This window comes from Myxine glutinosa, chromosome 5 (assembly GCF_964187855.1).
Source record: "Myxine glutinosa chromosome 5, kmMyxGlut1.1, whole genome shotgun sequence".
NCBI lineage: Eukaryota > Metazoa > Chordata > Myxini > Myxiniformes > Myxinidae > Myxine > Myxine glutinosa.
Window position 1 is genome coordinate 112,657,753 of NC_136265.1, and position 17,544 is coordinate 112,675,296.

The window sequence follows — 17,544 nt, forward strand, 5'->3', positions numbered from 1 at the left end:
AGAAGGGAGGAGAGAGAGAAAAACCCGAATAGGCCAGTCAAGAGTAGGCAGGTCCAAGAGTAGGCAGGTCCAAGAATAGGCAGGTGCAAGAGTAGGCAGGTCCAAGAGTAGGCAGGTCCAAGAGTAGGCAGGTCCAAGAGTAGGCAGGTCCAAGAGTAGGCAGGTCCAAGAGTAGGCAGGTCCAAGAGTAGGCACAACAGTAGGCCCCGGGGCAGCCCCCGTAGTAGGCCCCAAGGCAGGCCCAACAGTAGGCCCCAGGGCAGGCCCAGTGGTAGGCCCAGTGGTAGGCCCCAGTGCAGGCCCAGCACGAGAGGGTAGGAGTAGGCAAGTCCACGAGTAGGCCCCAAGGCGGGCCTAGGGGTAGGCCCCAGTGCAGGCCCAGCATGAGAGGGTAGGAGTAGGCAAGTCCACGAGTAGGCCCCAAGGCAGGCCCAGTGGTAGGCCCCAGTGCAGGCCCAGCATGAGAGGGTAGGAGTAGGCAAATCCACGAGTAGGCCCCAAGGCGGGCCTAGTGGTAGGCCCCAGTGCAGGCCCAGCACGAGAGGGTAGGAGTAGGCAAGTCCACGAGTAGGCCCCAAGGCAGCCCCAGTGCAGGCCTAGTGGTAGGCCCCAGTGCAGGCCCAGCACGAGAGGGTAGGAGTCGGCAACAAGAGTTCGATCAACGTCACCCTTCCGGTAGAGAGATTGCAGCTAGACACTCCACAACCCCCGAAAAGCACTCTTCCATAAGCCCTCTCCCAAAATGGCCACTCACTCTTCTGAACACCTTCCTGGCCACTCCCCCTGCCCCACAGCCAATCATAGGCTTTATACCCGTGGACCAAACCACCTGGTGTAACTCACAGGGGGGTGTGGGGGAAGGAAGAAGAAAAAGGTCACAAACCGTAACAACATCCGCCAAACAAACACATCCGCCAAACAAACACATCCGCCAAACAAACACATCCGCCAAACAAACACATGCACCAAACAAACACTTTCGCCAAACTAAGACGTCTGCCAAACGAACACATCCGCCAAACAAACACATGCGCCAAACTAAGACATCCGCCAAACTAACACATCTGCCAAAACAAACACATGTGCCAAACTAAGACATCCAACAAACAAACACATCTGCCAAACGAACACATGCGCCAAACTAAGACATCCGCCAAACTAACACATCCACCAAACAAACACATGCGCCAAACTAAGACATCCGCCAAACTAACACACCCGCCAAACAAACACATGCGCCAAACTCAGACATCCGCCAAACTAACACATCCGCCAAACAAACACATGCGCCAAACTCAGACATCCACCAAACTTACACATCCGCCAAACAAACACATGCGCCAAACAAACTCATGCGCCAAACTAAGACATCCGCCAAACTAAGACATCTGCCAAACAAACACATGCGCCAAACGAAGACATTTTCTCCAAACTAACACATCCGCCAAACAAACACATGCGCCAAACGTAGACATCCGTCAAACTAACACATCCGCCAAACTAGCACATCCGCCAAACAAACACATGCGCCAAGCTTAGACATCCGTCAAACGAACACATCCGCCAAACAAACACGTGCGCCAAACTAAAACATCCGCCAAACAAACACATCTGCCAAACAAACACATCCGCCAAACAAACACACACGCCAAACTAAGACATCCGCCAAACTAACACATCCGCCAAACAAACACATGTGCCAAATTAAGACATCGGACAAACTAACACATCCGCCAAATAAACACATGCGCCAAACTAACACATCCACCAAACAATCACATGTGTCAAACTAAGACATCCGCCAAACTAACACATCAGCCGAACAAACACATGCACCAAACTAAGACATCTGCCAAACAAACACATCCGCCACACAAACACATGCGCCAAACTAAGACATCCGCCAAATTAACACATCCGCCAAACTAACACATGCGCCAAACTAAGACATCCGCCAAAATAACACATCCGCCAAACAAACACATGCGCAAAACTAAGTAATCCGCCAAACAAACACATCCGCCAAACAAACACATCCGCCAAACAAACACATGCGCCAAACTAAGACATCCGCCAAACAAACACATCTGCCAAACAAACACATGCACCAAACTAAGACATCCGCCAAACCAACACATCTGCCAAACAAACACTTTCGCCAAACTAACACATCCACCAAACAAACACATCCGCCAAACAAACACATGCGCCAAACTAAGACACCCGCCAAACTAACACATCTGCCAAACAAACACATGCGCCAAACTAAGATATCCGCCAAACAAACACATGCGCCAAACTAAGACATCCGCCAAACTTACACATCCGCCAAACAAACACATGCGCCAAACTAAGACATCCGCCAAACAAACACATGCGCCAAACTAAGACATCTGCCATACAAACACATCAGCCAAACAAACACATGCACCAAACTAAGAGATCCGCCAAACTAACACATCCGCCAAACAAACACATGCACCAAACTAAGACATCCGCCAAACGAAGACACTCGCCAAACAAACACATGCATCAAACTAAGACATCCGCCAAACTGACACGTCCGCCAAACAAACACATGTGCCAAACTAAGACATCCACCAAACTAAGCCATCTGCCAAACTAACACATCCGCCAAACAAAGACATCCGCCAAACTTACACATCCGCCAAACAAATACATGCGCCAAACAAAGACATCCGCCAAACAAACACATGCGCCAAACGAAGACATCCACCAAACAAACACATGTGCCAAACTAAGACATCCGCCAAACTTACACATCCGCCAAACAAACACATGCGCCAAACTAAGACATACGCCAAACAAACACATCCACCAAACAAACACATGTGCCAAACTAAGCCATCCGCCAAACAAACACATCCGCCAAACAAACACTTTCGCCAAACTAAGACATCCGCCAAACTAAGACATCCGCCAAACAAACATATGCGCCAAACTAAGGCATCCGCCAAACAAATACATGCACCAAACTAAGACATCCGCCAAACTAAGACATCCGCCAAACGAAGACATCCGCCAAACAAACACTTTCGCCAAACTAAGACATCCGCCAAACTAAGACATCCGCCAAACAAACACATGCGCCAAACTAAGGCATCCGCCAAACAAATACATGCACCAAACTAAGACATCCGCCAAACTAAGACATCCGCCAAACGAAGACATCCGCCAAACAAACACTTTCGCCAAACTAAGACATCCGCCAAACTAAGACATCCGCCAAACAAACACACGCGCCAAACTAAGACATCCGCCAAACTAAGACGTCCGCCAAACGAAGACATCCGCCAAACAAATTAAATGGGCACTCCGCCACTGTTAGTCTGTCGGCCAGGTGAGGCCACAGGTAGGCTCTGGGAGCCAGTTAGTAGTTGTTCAATGGGGCCCGAGGATCCAGAGGACGGACACGGGTAGTCCGATGCCAGAGAGGGTGGTAGGGGGTGAGAGCGCCAGAGGGCCTTCCCCAGGTAGGTTAGGGTAAGGAGCAGGTAAGCTCGGGAGACAACTGCAGTGGCGGAGGTGTGCAGGTGAGCGGACCTGCTGGGAGCGCCACACGACCCAGCCCTGAAATTGTGCGAGGGCACAGGGAGTGGAATCGGGGGGTGAGACCCCAAATTGGTGAGCACCACAGTTTGGTCAATGGGAATTCGGTTCTTAGAACCACATAGTGTAAAATGGCCAATGGTTTTGCAGGGAAAGACCCCGGGTAGTGTAAAGAGTGTTAAAGTCATTTAGAAGGTAGTTAGGATTGAAAGCCTCTTCGCACCATCCGCATCCACTCACCAGGGTGACAGGACTCCACACCACCGTTTTTTGCAAATGTCTGGTATGTAAGACGCATCATGACATGGGAGTGACATTGTGCTTGTGATTCCATCTCTTCCTCCTTATGAGGGATTGATGGGGAATTGATTAATGGCAAATTTGGGTTTAGAGGGATCAATGACGAATTTTGTATTAGGGGAGATATGGGGAAGACAGGACTTAGCGACGGATTTGTAAGTCGTGTAAATACGGGGTAAGGGCAAGGATAGATTAGGTGACGGGGGGCGGGGGGGGGGGGGGGTCGTACGGTAGGGACTAGCTTTCTCAGCTCGCTCTCCTGCGCACCTCACCTCTGCATTACCTTGTGTTGATGTGTACTTTTGCGCTCTTGCACTCCGCTAACCCTGCTTTGTCTTCCTTCCCCACTCATGGACCGTGGTCTTTGTGTGCCGAGGGGAAAGTGTGCAGGTGTCGCAGTTGTGTGCCCGCACCCTCGCTGCTGCCTGCCTGGACCGGTACCCCACTTATGGACCGCACGTCTTGCGGCCTAGCACCATATGGACCACAGGTCTGTGGCCGAGCACCACACTCATGGACCCCACGTTTTGGGGCATGGCACCTCTGCTGGGGACCGGCCATTGTGGCCAGGGATATCTTGCTTGCGGACCACGGTAAAGGTGGCACCTAAGCCATGCAGTTGGACCACCCTTAGTTGGCCCCTGCTGGCCATAATTTAAAAAAGTGGACGCGTTTTGTGCCCTTTTATTACCAACTAGGCAGCAAGCAAGAAGTCATCAGGAACATCGGCCCAGCAGCCAAGAACATCGGCCCAGCAGAGAAGACGTCGCAAGTCATCTGCTGATTATTCTTGAAATGTATGACTGTGCACCGGATGGTGCTTTTTTGCATACTGGTGCTTTGGTGCTTTTTTTTGCATATTGGTGCTTATTGGTGCTGGTGGTATCAGTGCAGTGCAGTGTTTGCCTTTCCTCTTTTCAAAAGTTCTTCTTTTGTCTCCCAAAAAGACAGGTCCTGGGTTCGTGTGTAAATACCAAGTAGTGTCTTTGTAAATAATGCTCCCCACCGTCAATGTTTAGTTTTGAAGACAAATCCGTAATTCGGTTATTCTGTGGGTGTGAGTCTGATAGATAGAATGCAACGCAGCAGGCGGGACATACTTAGTTGTTTTAAAAATGTTGCACTCAGGGTGAAGTTAATAGTAGAGGGTTACCACACCTGAGTGTCACACTAAGTTAAAGTTATTTCGGGCCGGGACAGCCCTGGAGGAAATGAGGGTGCTGTGCTGCGGTTTTTAGAACCCTCCACTTTGTAAATATTTGTAATAATCTCTTATAAATAATCCCCTGTAAATATTCCCATTTTTGTGTAAAGGTCAAAGGTCGCACCCTAGTTAGGCCGCAGGCAACACGTAGCACACCATAGGATCTTCCTTAGTTATTTCATTAGTATATGTTTCAGGTAAGGATCTGTTCCCAATAGGTTGAGGTTGACTCTGCGTTGCATTAATCAAATAACCTCGGCCCCTTTTTCCAATCCAATTCATTTTGAGGTGTAGCCTCCCTCCAAAGTGTGTTCCCTTGCTTGCCAGTAGCGTTCGCTGCCTTTTGGTTGTTCCTGCCCGCCGCCATAAGCCACGCGACCGAGTTAGAGAAAAAGAGGGAGGAGCGGCCAGGAACGAAGGCATGGCCCCTCAACGCACCATAAAGGGGCGGACCAGTGAGCGCTCGCGACCACTCAGGGCCGAGGCCAGCTCACCTTTAGGCGTATCCTAAAGGCAAGCGGCTTTATACGCGAGTGGGCAATATAAGCCGCTGCGTGGGACTACTTCAAGAGATGCGTGAGAGAGGTGCCTGGGAGAACGACTTGAACAGATGAGAAAGGAGTCCTTGTTTGCCGTTTACGAACTGTTGGAGGCGTGCACAACTGGCCGAAGGCTAAGGGTCAATTTATTACGTACGCAGCATCCCAGTCTATGCCCACCCACCTCCCCCCCCCCCCCCCCCCCCCCGCGATATATTTGTCCGCTCATGTTAAACACCACGCGAAGCTGCTGGCCGCTCGTGCCACGGTACAAGTGAACATCCGGAGCATGGACCGGAGTGCGAGGTCGGAGCCGTACCTCACCGCCTACCATCGACGCCTACCTACCACCTGCCTGGACCCTTCTCTCCCTTCCCACCACCACCACCACCTTTTCATGTAAGTGTGTTTGTTCTGTCCTGGGCGTGTTAATTAAGAGTGTTTAAGGTTGCCCTGTGTCCTTTTATTTCCTTCTTTTGTATATTCTTCCTCTTTCGTTTCCTCTTCATTATTGTACAATACATTCTGTGTTCTTCCTTTATCCGATTTCTTCTCATCCGATCGCTTTCGTCCTGTCCCCAATTGAATATCGGTGGCACGATATAGGAACTGCTTATAATCGGGTCTAGTCTTTGTTGACGGCCTGAGTCGTGGCTCGCTTCGCTTGGCGTGTCCATTACAGCCACGGCTCGGGCAGGGCTCATTTCCTCGCTTACCGGGAGGCGCTGGTAATTAGGTAATAGGAGCAATTGGCCTACCACCCTATTCAGCGCTGACCGGAAGTGACGTCATAGCTCCAGGACTCGGACGGCCAGCTTAATAGACAAGGGGATTAAACCTCCCTCGGTAAGGGGAGCGCCGTAATCCGAGATCCGCAACAATATATATATATATTTTAGGTGTTTGAAGTGGTGATAAATGTAGGGCTGTACTTACTTTTTCCACATGGAAAATTTGCATTTATGTATATTTAAATTATACAATGGACTACAAAATGTAAATATTTCATGATATTTGTTATATTATATCACCTTTATCTATCAATATTGTTGAAATGAAGATCAAATAGCTGTATGTTGAAATATGTTGAAAAAGTCAAAACTTTACATGGGGTGTGCTTACTTTTTCATGTGACTGTATATACAGACATGGCATTAAATATGGAATATTTTTTTTGTGGGGGTGAACTTACTTTTCAAGATGACTTGGAACCAAAAGTTCATTGGAATTATGTTGAAATTATTCTAGATTTTGTTAATGTGACAAAAACCACATTTGACATTTCGAAGCAAATAAATTGATCCTTGAAAGTGATGTAAACTGATATCGAACTTAATTCACGGACAGTACTGTGTTAAACTTCTGTACGTTTTCCAGAAGTATCTCTTTATTTTGCACATTAACCAAATTTTTTTTCAACAAAAACAAAAGCTAAATTATGACTGGGATTGTGGACAGTAAAATTACAGGTCAGTACTTCGTGTAACCCCCACAAGCATTCAGGAGAGCATGTACACGTCGAGGCATGCTGTTCACGAGATTTGCCAAGGTTTGGACAGGAATCGCTTGCCATGCAGTGACAATAGCCTGCTGCAATTCACTCACAGTGGTGGGCTGCTGGTCCAAGTTGTCGATTTGACGCGTTAATTCTGCCCACAAGTTCTCTATCGGATTCATATCCGGGGACATGGCAGGCCACTCCATATGCTCTACAACACGGTCAGCAAGAAAGTGTTGGATCATGCGAGCACGATGAGGCCGTGCATTGTCATCTTGCAAGACAAAGTTTCCTCGAAAGGCTGCATGAGCAAATGGAAGCAATGTTTCTTCCAGAATGACCCTGTACTTGAACTGGTTCAGGTTTCCATTCAGAACAACCAGGTCAGTTTTGCCCCCTGCATGAAAAGCAGCCCAAACGGTCACCCGACCACCTCCAGCTTGGACTCTTGGCACTATACAATCTTTGTTGTGGGCTTCATGCACTTGCCTGCGCACTCGGACGTGGCCATCTTGACGATAGACCACAAATCTAGACTCGTCACTGAAGGTCACGTGATTCCAGTGTCCTGGCTGCCATTGACGGTGCTCTCTGGCCCACTGCAATCGGCGCTGGCGGTGTTGTCTGGTCAGGCGTGGCTTTCTCAGGGGACGCCTGGCACGATAGCCTGCTTGAACCAGTCGTTGGTTGACTAGCCTTCTGGATACAGGCACATTTGTCAGTTGCTGCCACTCAGCCCGAAGCCGATTAGCTGACTTGGTACGGCCATTGCAGACTAACCGGTGCAGCTGGCGATCATCTCTCCTTGTGGTTCTGCGTGGACGTCCTGGCCTCGGTATTGGAGAAGGGACACCCCTCTGAGCATTTCGTTTCAGGATCTTTGACACCTGACATTGAGTGATGCCATACTGCCGAGCAAAGGCTCACTGTTTAATGCCAGAATTTCGTAAAGCCACCACTCCATGACAAACAGCATTGTCAAGTTGACGGACCATCTCCAGAGGAAGCGGCAATAACTTTTGTAGATGTGCAGCAGTTGTTTTCCACTAATACAGAACGCAACAACCCTTATATACCCGATTGTGAAGCCAATCGTCAAATGTACCTGTCCTTACATTTTGTCACGCCACCTGTGATATAATCCTGTCATTGACTTCTTGCTGCAAAAGACAGTGACATGGTTCTTTCAACAAAGACATCACCGAAGGGTAAAATAAACTCACCAGATTGATATACTGAGTTCAGAAAGTAAACCTAAGTCAAGAAAAAAAAAAAATTCCATATTAAATGCCAAGTCTGTGTATATATATATATATATATATATATATATATGTATATATATATATATATATATATATATATATATATATATATATATATATATATTGTTGCGGATATGAGATTGGCCTCCATCCATATCCGCTTGTAAATATTCCCCTATTTCCTCCATACTTCCCAACTATCCCCAATCCCCCATTCCCTAGTCCCATTTTCTGTAAACAACACTCTGTAGACCCGACCTTCCCCTATTTCCCCCATTAAATGTCGCATCCAGGTCCACCGCATCTCACGTAGACAACTATAGGACATCTTGCTAGTTATTCTTAGTCTATGTCAGTTAAGGACTCGTTTCCATTAATTCTGACTCTTCGTTGCACCAGAATGTGATTGTATGGCACCGTTAGGAAGTTTAGGACCTCCCAATACCTCCCCGCAGCTTTTCCTCACGGTTCAGCAACAACAACAACAACAGCAACAACAACGGCGGCGGCGCGGGGAGTGCGCGTCCTCACTCCGGCTTGGTTAGCCGCCATCGAACATGTGCTCAACGGGGTTACCATGTAGGGGCTCGCTGTCAGCTCCTCGTCAAGGGCGGAGCCCGGTAACCCCCCGCACCCAATAGAAGCGGCGGACCGATCCCATCTGGGGCGGGGCCAACGAGCCGAGGGCGTGTCACTCCCCGCTGAGCATGCGCAGGAAGAGGGAGGTGACGTCAGATGCGCGCTGGACTTGAAGGAAGAGAGACGCCACCTCCGAGCGCTGCAATACCTCCCCGCATCTCTGGACTGGACCGAGCTGTATCCTGTCCCTGAGCCAAGGTGCACCTTGTGCTATCGACTGCCTGTCCTTCCTGCCATCAATCCCTGTGTAAGTCAGTCTTGTTCCGTTTGTCTGTGGTCTGTCTGGGATAGATAAGATTGTGTCTAAGTGCCTATCTCTTCTGTGCTTTACCTCTTACCTTGTAATCTACCCCTTTTCTGCATCACCAATTATATCCTCCTCCGGAGGTCTTGAGAACTGTACCCCTTGTGTCGTTTCATTTATCCCAGCCGTTGTGTCCTTTCCTTCATTGATTTAGCATAGCGCGATTTGGTCAACGTCGGGTGGAATCGGGTAAACTGTGCGAACACGGCGGCCATTCCGCTCGGCCCATCATAACATCTTAATCCGCGTGTCCGTAACAATTGGTGTCGGGAAGTGGGATTGGACCCGAAGCGCGCTTCACGCGCTCGAAATTATTAACGGCGAAATTTGATTTTGTTTTACAAAAATAAAAACCCGAATTTTGAAAGTCGCGCTATGGCAGATCAAGACGGCTGGGTTCCGGTAGAGGAGAGTGAGGCAGGGTCGATCCAGGACCAAATTGAGGGACATGAGGAGAGCGAAGTAGTGAGGGCGGCAGGTTCGCAAAATGGCGCCTCGCACATAGCTACGGCGGCCGCACCCACTGCACAAGTGGGAGGGATGGCCCAAATGCAGGCCCTCATGGAGCAATTTATGGCGCAAATGCAGGCGTCCCTCAAACTGCAGAGTGAGCAATTGGGGGTAATGGGAAACCAAATGGGGGTAATGGGGAACCGGATGGATGCTCAGGGTGAGCGATTGGAGGGCCAAATGCGGGTAATGAGGGACGAAGCGAGATGTACCGGTGAGGGATTAGACAAGAAATTAGAGGGGTTAGACAATGGGATAGAAGGGGTGAAACATGGGTTAATGGGGGTGGAAAATAGAATGGCTGCCCAGGAGAATCAGATAGAGGGAGTCAAAAATGGGTTAGAGGGGTTAGAAAACAGTATGGAAGGCAAATTGAGGGACATGAGGGACCAAGCGGAAAGGGAAGTTAAAAAAATGGGGCAGCAGATAGAGGGAGTCAGAATGGGGGTAGAAACTAAATTGGATGCTCACAGGGAGGAAATGGAGCAGATGAGGGTGGCATCTGGGCAGGAGATGCAAGTGATGGGGGAGGAGATCAGAAGAGGTGTGAGTGAGGAGGTCGGAGGAGTGCGCGAGGAGGTGAGGCACTGTAAGGAGCGCATGGAGAAGGAGGTGAGAAAGGGGACTGTAAAATTGCAAGGGGGTATAGAGGAGTTGACGCTGGGAGTAGAACAACTGACAGTGGGACAAAAGGAGTTGGGGGAACAGGTAAAGAAGAACACAGCGGTAATAGAGGGTTTAAAATCGACACAGAAGGAGATGAAAAAGGACGTAGGGGTAATTAAAAAAGAGTGTCAGACGGTACATGAGGACCTGATGAGGAAAATGAACAAGGTGGTAGATGTAATGGAGGTTAAAGAGCGGGAGGTGCGGGAGCACATAGAAAAAAATAAGGTGGAGTTAGAGGAAGAACTTAAGGGGGCGCACGAGGAGATGAAGGAGGTGAAGCAGAAATTAGAAGAAGTGGAAGAAGGGGTGAGCGAAATTAAGAAGCGACGGAGAGAGGATAAGAAAGAGATAAAGGAGGAAGTAAAAGAATTGGTCCAAAGTCTGTGTTCGGATCGTGATGATGTGCTCATTAACCGGATGAGGGTTCGCAGGTGATGGAGGAGAAGCGAAGAGAAAGAGGACCCGGTGTAAGTGGTGACCAATATGGTCGTGCGTATGATGCGCCAGGTGATTTAATAAGCTTGGGGGTCGAGATAGACCCGGATGTTCGTGAGAGGCCAAGAGTGAGGTGTATGACTGGTCCGGAGGGTATGGAACGAGGGTGCGAGCGAGAGGGTCCGGTGATGGGAGAGGTGCGAGGTGTGAGTGAGCAAGGTTGTGGTGGTATGGAATGGGTAGCGGGTTGCGGAAGTGTGACCCATGCATCGACACCAACAGGGGTAGTTTTTAGAGGGACAGGGGAGGCACGAGAGCCCCTTGGGGGTAATGTACTGTGGGGGCCCGGCCGGTTCGGCCCCGCGCTGACCCCGCAAGGGGCGACGCACGGGGTCCGGCAGGCGGGCAACGACTCGCATACGAGGTGGTCCCACAAGGTCCCACTCGCGCCGTATGACGGCAAGAGTGATCTACGCGCGTACCTGGTGCAGTTTGACTGTGTGTGTAAGGGCAACGGTTGGGGTGAGGACGAAGGTGGAGTACACCTGGTGGCCGCATTGCGCGGCGCGGCGGCGGAGGTGCTGACGGCATTACCACCGGGTGCTCTCACCCTGCCAGCCCTCCGCGACGCCCTAATTAATCGATTCAGCGTTGAACAGCAGAGCGAGCTTGTTAAAGCTCAGCTTGCGCTGCGAAAACGCAAGCCCCAGGAAGCCATCGGGGAACTTGCCCACGACATTCGCCGCGCAGTGGGGATCGCACATGCTAGCATGGCAGCAGATTCCCGGGAAAGCCTGGCGCTGGACCATTTTATCCAGGCCCTCCCGGATATTGAGCTCCGGCAACAGCTCGCCATGTGGCGCCCGCAGACTCTGAGCCAGGCGGCTGACGCTGCGGCCCGTTGGGAAGCAGCGAGGCCCCTGGCCCGGGGGAGCGAGCGTCACGCAATGGCGGTCCGCCAGGTGGGACCCCCGATGGAGGGCGGACCCCTTAGGGGGCCCGCCCCCGACGTGAGTCCTGACCTGGCGGGCATGGTCCGGAGGCTGGTGGACCAGCGCCTGGCGGGACCTGGACCATGGCAGGCGGCCCCGGAGGTGGCCCGCGGTGGACCACGAGCGGGTAATCCAATTCGGACCTTCAGGGGGGGAAATTTGGAATTCCGGAGACAAGCACCTTATCAGGTGAGGTGCTATACTTGCAACCGTCTGGGTCACCTGGCGCGGCACTGTCGAGCCACGCGCTGGGATGATCCCCGGCGGTTGAGGTCCTTAACTCCGCCCAGGGGGGAGCGGGTTAGCCGACCCCAGACACCCCCCTGCCAGACCCCGGGAAACTAGAAGGCCTTACACCGGCGAGCAGGCGCCCCCGTGGATTGCCTCGGCTTTAGATGCCGAGGCGGGACCCAGTACCTCTGAATAAGGGGGGCTTATTAGTGCCAGAGGACTGGGGGATTGATGAGCGATGGGCCCGGTGGGTAAGGGTGGCATCCCTGCCACCCTTCCCATGTGGGGCAAATGCGCTATAGTTTATGGGGTGTATGGCAGTGAAAACTAGCCCGGGTGGGTTAGGTTATATTGTGTGTAGGGCCCTAGAAGATGACATTAGGTGACGTTAAGGTTAGATAGTGACTGATACCTGTAGTGGGGACGCAGGTAGATTAGAGTGGATGATAATGACGTGGGAGCGCAATAGTTTAAAGGGACGACTGGGAAGCGCAAGTTTCAGAGGGGAGTAGTTAGATGAGATGATGCCGTGTGTTTGAGGATTGAACAGGTGTGATTGAACAGGTGTGATTGCGCAGGTGTGCAACTGAACAGGTGTGTGGAGCAGTGTATGAGTAGTGAGTGTTGTGGATCAGCGCGAATGCGCTTGGGGGAGAGAAGGGTGCAGGCGGCACCAAGTATGAGAGCACAGGTGTGCAAGTACAGGTGTGTGGAATATATGGAGCAGAGAATGAGTGGTGTGGAGAGAGTTGGAGTAAGTGGTACGGAGTGGTGTGCATGGTGCGAAGGTGTGGATGGGGGAAGAGTGGACCCCTTTCACGAGTACCCGGGGCGGGTAGTGTAAGTGTTAGGTAGAGGGTATAGGTAAATTGTGGTTGGATATTGGCATTTGTGGTGCGGTTGCAGAATGGTATTGTGGATGGGTGCATTAGTGTTGTGGAAATGGCTGGGCGTGTAGCCTGTTAGTGTGTGTAGTTGGTTTGGGCACTCCACCACTGTGAGGATGTCGGTCAGGTGAGGCCGCAGGTGGGCTCTGGGAGCCGTTAGTGTCAGTGGGTGCCTGAGGATCCCGGGTGTGGATCGGGCAGCCCGTGCCAGAGAGGGCACTGAGGGGGTGAGAGTGCGAGAGGGCCTTCCCCAGTTAGTTAGGTTAGGGTGAGGAGCAGGTAAGCTCGGGTGGCAACTACAGTGGTGGAGGTGTGCAGGTGGGTAGACCTGCTGGGAGAGCTACACGTCACAGCCCAGAAATTGTGCGAGGGCACCGGGAGATGAATCGGGGGAGTGAGACCCCAAATTGAGAAGCACCACAGTTTGGTCAATGGGAATTGGTTTTTAGAACCCATAGTGTAAGTTGGCCAATGGATTGGCAGGGAAAGACCCCGGGTAATGTAAAGTTGTTAAAGTCATTTAGGAAATAGTTAGGATTGATGAACCTGTCGCACCATACGCAGCCACTTACCTGACGTGATGATGATGACTCCACACCTGTGTTCCTTTGTTCTGTGTTGCAGGAAATGAGAATAGCTGTTGGATTTGTGAGACGCATCACGACGTGGATGAGACATTGGGGTGATTCCATCTCTCCCTCCTTAGGAGGGACTGATGATGAATTGGTGATGGCAAATTTTGATGTTGAGTTGGAAATGGCAAATTTGATTGGTTAGGAGGGAGAGAAGACGAATTTGGTTTATGGGAGGAACGGGGAAGACAGTAGGGACGGTTGTTGATGTGTAAAGTAGATGTTTATGGGTAGTGTTGTGTTGTGTGGATACAGTAAGGGGTAAGGGAGGGGCAATGTAGGTTACCTGGTGGGGGGGGGGGGCGTACGGTAGGAACGTACCTGTCTCACCTGGTTCCCATGTGCCCCCAGTGTGCATTACCTTGTATTGCGTGCACTTTTGCGCCCTTACCACCTTACTCACTTGTTTCTTTTGTCTCCCACCTCCGAGGATCTGGCTTTGGGGCAGAGAGAGAGGAGAGAGAGGTGCTGGCTCTGCAGTTGTGGGCCTGTACTTTCGCTGCTTGCTGCCTGGATCGATACACCATATGGACCGCAATTTTTGTGGCCGCCCACCATGGACTGCAGTTCTTTTGCGGGCAAGCACCACCCGTGGATGGACCTCTGGGTCAACGTGGCACCTATGCCCTACAGGTGAACCACTTATAGTTGGCCCCCCCTGACGGCCACAATTTAGAAATGGACGCGGTTGGCGCCTTTCTTTATTTCTAAGGAAGCCAGAAGGCCAAGTGCTCCATGAAGGCAAGACCAGCGGCAGAACATCGGCCGGCTGCGACACCACCGGTGACCATGGATACTTAATTGTGCATTTTTATGAACACTTTATTGGTGCACCGGATGGTGCTGACTGTACATGATGGGGTGGTGCTTTTGGTGCTTGGATGGGGTGCTCTGCACATTATTAAAGGCCGTAGGGCCACAGGGCACTCGTGGGTTGGTGTATCGATGCTGGCATGCGTGCTCTCTCTCTATGCATAACATCTGCATGTGTTCCTCAAAGAACAGGTCCTGGATCGTCGTGTAAATATCAGTCTTGTGTAAATAATGCTCCCTACCGGCTGTATGTTTAGTTTGAGAATGCTTTAGCGATTCGGTTATCCTGTGGGTGTGTTTCTGTTAGGAGAAGGGTGCAACATCGCAGGGGGACATATTTACTCATTTGTGAACATCTGTAAAACTGTCGCACTCAGGGTTGAGTTAATAGTAGAGGGAACTACATCTGAGTGCCACACTAACGTAGGTAAAAATTTATCGAGTCGGGACGCCCCGAGGTAGAGAAGGGTGCAATGTTGCGGATATGAGATTGGCCTCCATCCATATCCGCTTGTAAATATTCCCCTATTTCCTCCATACTTCCCAACTATCCCCAATCCCCCATTCCCTAGTCCCATTTTCTGTAAACAACACTCTGTAGACCCGACCTTCCCCTAATTCCCCCATTAAATGTCGCATCCAGGTCCACCGCATCTCACGTAGACAACTATAGGACATCTTGCTAGTTATTCTTAGTCTATGTCAGTTAAGGACTCGTTTCCATTAATTCTGACTCTTCGTTGCACCAGAATGTGATTGTATGGCACCGTTAGGAAGTTTAGGACCTCCCAATACCTCCCCGCAGCTTTTCCTCATGGTTCAGCAACAACAACAACAACAGCAACAACAACGGCGGCGGCGTGGGGAGTGCGCGTCCTCACTCCGGCTTGGTTAGCCGCCATCGAACATGTGCTCGACGGGGTTACCACGTAGGGGCTCGCTGTCAGCTCCTCGTCAAGGGCGGAGCCCGGTAACCCCCCGCACCCAATAGAAGCGGCGGACCGATCCCATCTGGGGCGGGGCCAACGAGCCGAGGGCGTGTCACTCCCCGCTGAGCATGCGCAGGAAGAGGGAGGTGACGTCAGATGCGCGCTGGACTTGAAGGAAGAGAGACGCCACCTCCGAGCGCTGCAATACCTCCCCGCATCTCTGGACTGGACCGAGCTGTATCCTGTCCCTGAGCCAAGGTGCACCTTGTGCTATCGACTGCCTGTCCTTCCCTGCCATCAATCCCTGTGTAAGTCAGTCTTGTTCCGTTTGTCTGTGGTCTGTCTGGGATGGATAAGATTGTGTCTAAGTGCCTATCTCTTCTGTGCTTTACCTCTTACCTTGTAATCTACCCCTTTTCTGCATCACCAATTATATCCTCCTCCGAGGGTCTTGAGAACTGTACCCCTTGTGTCGTTTCATTTATCCCAGCCGTTGTGTCCTTTCCTTCATTGATTTAGCATAGCGCGATTTGGTCAACGTCGGGTGGAATCGGGTAAACTGTGCGAACACGGCGGCCATTCCGCTCGGCCCATCATAACATCTTAATCCGCGTGTCCGTAACAATAAATATATATACATGTCGAGATCATGCCTTTGGTTGTGTCTTATCTAATTGTGGTTTGCATTTAATAGTGGTTGCTTTGTGAAAAGGATTAAGCTTACTATGTTCCCTCTTGCTTTGAACTATGCTTTATTGTCCAACTGTGCCAAGGAATGTAGAAAGATAGTGAAACTGCTTGCTCTGTTAGACCCCCTCGTGAAAACGCGTCTTTTTGTCCTTGACCAAAGGCCAGCATGGAAGATAAGTTTTGAGAATGTCACTGTGCTCTTTCTCCCGCATATTTCCCTTTGCTCATGCCAAAGAAGATAGGGTCTCGGTGGGAGATATCTGGCCCGTTTTCCTTTGTCCGTGCTCATTTTTCAGCGGAGATTTTTTGTATAATTTTGTGTATATAAAGAAACTCTGGGTTGCCAATTTTATAGGAGTCTTTGTGGCCATGCTGTTCAATTGTGAATGGTATGACTCTTACACCCTCCACAGCGCTGTGATATTGGTTCATCAATAAATCTTTTTATCCCAGGAACTCAAGGTGTGGAACATGGTTCTATTCTCATCAGTTGGTGTCAGAAGTGGGATCCGACTCTGAGCGATATTTGGGAGGCAGACCCTGTGGAGACTCAGCGGAGAGGCTGGCCAGCACTGATTCGATTAACGTGAGCTTTCATACTGAGGGGTCTTTCCAAATTGAGCTCCGTTCACTCACCCAGGCTGTCTGTCTCCCATTTCGTCGTTCCGTGCTTGGATCACGAACAAATTGGAATCTGGTGTGTAAGTACAGGCCTATTTGGCTCGGGTAACAAGTTGTCTATTGATGAACCAAGAAATGGGGGTCAGTTAGCAAAAAGGGGGGACTTCTTGGTAAAGCCAAGAACTTCCCAGGCAGGGCAGTCTAGAGACAAGATGGAGTTGATTGGGTTGATAGTAACCAGAGAAAGTATTGGCTGCGGGCTAACGGAGGAGACCCAAGGAATATGGCCAGGATAAGTGTTAAGCTAAGTTAAGAAGGGAGAACCCCTTTAGGAAAGCCCTGGCGTGGGTTAAGTTAGACAAGTTAGAAGCGAGTTAGCGCCGCGGGAGGACCGGATTAGGGAAATATCGGCGCGGTAAACTAAAAGGCAGGATTTTTCGGTGGATGGCCTCGGGGCGCTTCCTTGCGCCTTGTACGCATCACGAGCTGCTTCTTGCAAATGGGGGTTGTGCTGCCGTGCGCTGGGAGCGACCGCCTGGGCGCATGGACGGGAAAATGTTCCGTGCACGTTAATTAAATATCTTAAGGGAGATTAAGGTATGTCTGAGTAATACTCAATCTGAAGTAAACTAGAATGATTTGAGTTCTGGAGACGGAGTGCGTGTATTCGACGCATTCGGGTGGCCGAGTCAGGCGGAAAAAGGATTATAATGAGCCAGGTAAGAAAATGATGCAACCAGCCGCATCGGGTGGTTGCACCTTTATGAAAAACTGAAGTTAAGGGCTCAGAATGAGGGAAAGAATAACGTGCGGAGTTGC